Source organism: Poromitra crassiceps (assembly GCF_964638095.1).
Source record: "Poromitra crassiceps genome assembly, chromosome: 20".
Taxonomy (NCBI): Eukaryota; Metazoa; Chordata; class Actinopteri; order Beryciformes; family Melamphaidae; genus Poromitra; species Poromitra crassiceps.
The window spans coordinates 27,473,230-27,479,020 of NC_139637.1; the positions used below are offsets into that span (position 1 = coordinate 27,473,230).

At 40.9% G+C, this 5,791-nt stretch overlaps 1 long non-coding RNA gene across 1 annotated transcript; it reads right to left on the reverse strand.

Annotated features, from left to right (window-relative positions):
• Window positions 1–241: 241 nt before the first annotated feature.
• On the reverse strand, window positions 242–5,538 carry LOC310795083. The gene is made up of 3 exons (XR_014553599.1): window positions 5,413–5,538; window positions 2,035–2,121; window positions 242–1,131 (listed from the first exon to the last, which is right to left on the reverse strand). It is a non-coding gene; the product is annotated as an uncharacterized lncRNA (long non-coding RNA).
• Window positions 5,539–5,791: the final 253 nt, after the last annotated feature.

Sequence of the window (5,791 nt, forward strand, 5' to 3'; positions counted from 1 at the left end):
ATCTACAGACGAAGCTGAATTGATGAATTGTTGAATGTCAACTAATAAGCTGTTGAAACGTTACTAATACTCTGTAGACTATCTGTAGGTGGACTATCCAAGTAAAGTGTTACCTAAATACAGCCCCCACCTTTGAAATCACAATTCCATACCACACACACACACACACACACACACACACACACACACACACACACACACACACACACACACACACACACACACACACAAAGACTGTCTGTGGATTTATTGAGTGTTTGAGATTTTACACTGAATCTATGTTCAAATCATAGCATACAATATAACCAGGAAATGACTCCATCACCATACAGCATCACAGATTCCATTATATGACAGATTACAGTTTAGGTAGATTAATCAAAGCAGCTTTAGAGAGGTGCAGCAGGGTATACAGTGGGGTTAGATGCACACATGAATTCATCATTTTCAATTTCAGCTTCTGCAAAACGTGAATTAAATTATTATTATCAAACCAATGGTATAATACACCAAAGCAGACCTTATAGCTAAATATGTGGAAATGGGGGGGTTGGGGGGGGCATTGTGACAGCCACAGCTTGGGAACATGTTTAAGATCACTGTGGTGCTCTGGCAGCATATTCAGCCCAATCTCCTACAAATGCTGCAAAAATAAAGCAGACAATGTTGGAAATACAACCTAAAAGATGCATTTCAACAATTCTGACTCACTCGAAGTCACTCATGTGCAACTTCATGAGAAGTTGGTGAGTGCCGGTATTTTCCATTGAGGCGCTGATGGTCACACCATCTTTTCTGTGAGTCAGACTGGAGCCTGCTTTGCCTCTGACAAACCCATGCTGAGCCTTGTAATACATCTCATTAAACAGATGTTTATCACAGGCTCTCTCCATGCCAAAGATTCCCAACCCATACCAGATTGAGTAAAGGTTATAGTCGTAGGGCACAGAGAACATGACAGCCATTTTCCCAGTGTTCTGCTTGGTACCATTGTTGACGAGATCGTAAGTGAAGACGCCAACAGCTCCCCTTGCGGTGTTAGGATTGTTGATGAACACCGGACTGTCAGGTTTGTCAGGGGTAATCATTTCTGTCAGAGGTTTTTTTTCCCTGCCACTTTTAATGAAGGTCCTGTGAGAGAAAGAGTTGAAGAATCTTAATGGATATTTGGGGACAGAAATTCAAGAGTAGAACCAGCAGACACACAGATCATGGGACAAATGTGTTTCAGCAGTAAGCCATCAACAGTGACTACGTTTACATGCACACAATATTCCACTATTATTCGGAAAATGACATTCTGAATTTGATAAGGGTCATGTAAACAGCAGTTGCATTTTCCGAAATTTGCCCTTTTTCCGAATTTAGCATTTTCCAATTAAGACATCTGGGTTATTCCAGTATTATTCGGGTTTTAGGAGGATTCTTTGTATACAGCGCATTCAGAATATGCGTCTCAATCAGGGTTTTATACAGCGCATTCAGAATATGCATCTCAATCAGGGTTTTACCGCAGTTTGCGACGCATGTAGCCTGTTTGTGGTCAGCTGATGTGTGCTAGAAAGCTCTAGAAGAGGCGATATAATCATATAATCCATCATCTCTGGCATGCAAAAAGAAAAGCCGACATTTCTGATCGGGAGGAGATGAGAGATTTGAAGAGAGATATTTAAAGAGAGAGTATAGTGCCCACGGAAGTCCACAATGCTTGCGAGCCTGCGTGGTAATAACGTACTAGCCTACTTTTTATGAAAGACTTGGATGTGCAAATATCGCAACGCCAAACTTCCCAGCAGCAAGCTGCTCCTGAAATGGACCAAGTGATAGCGCAGAATAGCGCAGCTCTGTTTATCCTCAACAGAAAAACTCTGGTCACCTTATACTTGGCTTCCAATTTTACACTTTTGTTTTTATTTTATATTTTTGTTATACTTTTGTTCGAGTTGAGTGTGCTAGTTCCAGTTTATATTTGGTGACGATTAATTTCAGTGTAGCCTTTAAGGGACGAAATCCTTGGAAAGTATATTGAGTTACCTGGGGTTACAAAGGGTGTAGTGAGAAGAATCATTAATGATCTCAATGGTGCACTGCCGTTCCGCCATGATGTCTGCAACTGAGCACCTGTTCAGAGAGACATGATATGTCTTCATTAAATGTTCACTTCTTTTCACAGATATATATTGTCCTTATTCACATGTTGGCAGATGGGAAACTCAAACAGCATACTGTTGTGTAAGATGCACAGGCACCATCCAAACCTAGGGCTGCATGATACATCGATTTGGAATCGTAATTCGAATTAATTAGTTAGGACGGTGTAAAAAAAAAATCTCTCATGCACGCGTCTCTCTGAAGGCCGTGACTAGTGGCTACTAAAGACAACAGCACAACAAACTTATTTCAACACCTCAACAAAAGCACACATCGAGTGTGTGCTTTGTGTGGGCTGCACAAGATACCGAGAGCCACACACGCACGCACGCATGCACACACCCACACCCACACACACACACACGCACACGCACACGCACACACCCACACCCAGACACACGCACACACACACGCACACACCCACACCCAGACACACACACACACACACACACACGCGCACACACACACACACACACACACACACACACACACACACTTTTCACGAACACAGACGTTATCACCAGTGGCCAAGCCTAGCCCCTTTCCCAGGAAGATGCGGAAGTCTTTGTTTAAGCTGTAATTCAATTACAAATCAATACACTTTTAGTCAATCATAAAATGATCATAAAAAAATCATTGGTAACTGATGAATAAGTAATTAGTCAATATTATGGATCACTTGTAAGTCATTCAGTTTTTATATTCAACTATCTGTTCTGTCTATCAGTATCTCATCACTATACACATTTGTTAATCATGAACAAATGATGAACAAATCATTTCAATCATGAGAGACCAGTGGGTACAATTTGACAAGCAAGCTTTATTCCCAAAATAGCATGGCGACTAATTTTGGCGTAATGACTCCATGTTAAGATGCCCCTCTTCTTGTGGTGAGAGTGTTAGGATGACGTCATCATTCCTACTTTGACGTCGTCATTCCTACTATGATGTCATCGATCACTGATGATGTCATGATTCATAAGTGTCTCAATCATGCCTTCCGATGGCCTCGCTGGTGATGTCATAACACATGTGATGTCATATTCTTTTATGCTATAAAGGTCCGTTCCGGCAGGCTCTCGCCAGTGATTCATAGACTCACATCAAGGATCATACCAACCTCTGCAACCTCTGCAACCTGCAACTTCTGCAACCAGCAACTTCTGCAATCTCTGCAACCGTTCCCAAACCCCGAACAGTGCAGCCCCAGCCATCAAGTTCCACAACACCCCAGCTTCTCAAGACTTGCCAAGTTTCCCGTGGCCCTCAACTACCCGCGAATAGATCCACATGTCTGACATCGATCCTGACAGAGAGAGGAGGGCATCTGCTCAGACTAGAATAGAGAATCCCCCCCTTCGCCCGCGTTGGGAATTCTTCAGGAGTCAAGACGTTGGTGGTGGACTGGGGAGGTGGGTGGGTCAAAACACAGCTCCAGAGAAGACGATCAGCCCAGGTACAGCCAACGGTCAGAGAGAGGATGATGACGCGCTGACCAACTTTACTTTACTTCACTTTACTTTACTTTACTTATTTCCAGAATCCCAGGTCAGCTTAACAAGTGGCCAGGTTAGCCTATCTACATCAAATGGACACATAGCAGCATAGGTTTCTAACTGGATAACAAGCTGATGGTGAGAAACAGTCGTCCAGCGGCGGTCTACCTCTGTGAGATCTCTAACCAATGATGGTCACGTGTTGAATCTTTCTGGGTGTTCAGCTGAATCAGCGTCTGGGCACGCTTCCTGTTTTTACCAACTTTTGCTGAGGCTCTTGCCTTCAGTTCTCCCTGTGGTTGCTATAGGGGAAGTCTCACGTTTTGATTATGATTAAACCGTGTTTTAGGGAGTTCCGTTGTTGTTCGCTACGTTTGTGCTGTGTCTGTCTCTGTGATCTCAATGCTCAAATGAAAGTCCAGCGCGATACTGTGTTCGACACGCCCACAAACAGAATTTATTTCCTGTGATACACACAGCTCCTCTACCGACCCTGTTAAACTGGAAACCTCAATACGCATGTCTGTCAACTCTACTGAATGAAGGCATCTCCAGCAGAGTCGGCCAGCCCATGGCAAGTCTACCCTGTGGCCTGGAGAGGCGGGGACATGCAATGAGGGGAAGGTACAGCATAGATTTTAACACATTCTAATCTCCTTTTAGATATTTGGGGAATTCTGAGGAAAAAATAACATTAAAAAACATTTAGTATAGATAGAGTATTTAGACAAAATACAACAATAACAACAACAACAATAATAATGATAATGGTCAAACATTTAAAATAGTATTAATAAAAAATATATATACAATTAAAAATGTGTCATTTTGATTGGATCATCACAGGGTAGCGCACTGCCTAGGTAGGTACTGTAGGTAGTAGGTACTTTATTGTCCCTGTGGGGAAATTAGTTTTCGGTTAAAAAAAACATTGTTTTTACAAGACAGGTACAGCACAAAACAAACATATAACATCAGGAGATCACATACTGTATCTGATTTAAAAAATCGAGAGAGAAAAATCAGAACATGTGTGCTATAGCAGCAGCTGCTGGTTACAACAGTATATAAATAAACAAAAGTAGTACACTGATACCGCTAGACTCAATTAAACTAAGTTATTACAATAAAATATTACTGTTCAGGGATTGAATCACCTGTGGTATGAATGATTCCTTTGACCTGTTTTTTGTAAGAGCTGGCTGCCTGAACCTACGCCCAGAAGGTAACAGGTCATACACAGAGGGTGCTGCTTGGGGTCAGAGATAATTGTACCTGCTTTCTTGAGAGACCTGGATCTGTAACTGTCTTCCAGACTGGTCATTACCCTCTGTCTACCCTGACTGCACATCACTGGATAGTTGAAATATAAAAACCAAATGACTTACCAGTGATTCATAAACTATCGACTAATTACTTATACATCATTTAGTAATGACTTGCTCATCATTTGTTCATCATTAACAAAGAGACATGTTGGAATATAAAAATGTAATGACTTACAATGATCCATAACATATTGACTACGGTAATCCCTTATTAATAATTGACAAATGATTTATTCACGATCATTTCATGATTTACCAAAAGTTTATAGATGACTTACAACACATTTGTGATATGTTTACATAGCACGTATTAATAATCTACAAATGTATATTAATGTTTTGTAAATGATTAGTTCATCATTAACGAATAGCTTATAAATGACTTATGTTATTATAAATGTAAAAAAAAAAAAAAAGTTATTATAAAGTGTTACCTGTTAGTAATTCTTTAAGGTCAAGCCTTTCCAGCGGAGTCAATATACGACTCCACACCAGGATTTGAAGAACTCGTCACAAAAATAATTTGGAAAGAGATGGATTAAAGCTCTAATAGAACATTTATTTAAACTGCGGTATACAAAATAAACGAATATAAAAGTTACAATAAAAGATTAAATATAATATTTCATGAAATATGAGCCTCCCCCCAAACTGTCCCACAGCCTGAAAGCAGTTACTGTAGGCCAGCCTTTAGAGAGTGAGAGACCTCCAGACGTCACCTCCTTATATACCCACACAGCAAGCCTTTCACCTTAGATAACATTGATCACGTGCTCAAGGCATAGACCAGAACTGCGTCGCGTCTTCAAGCGC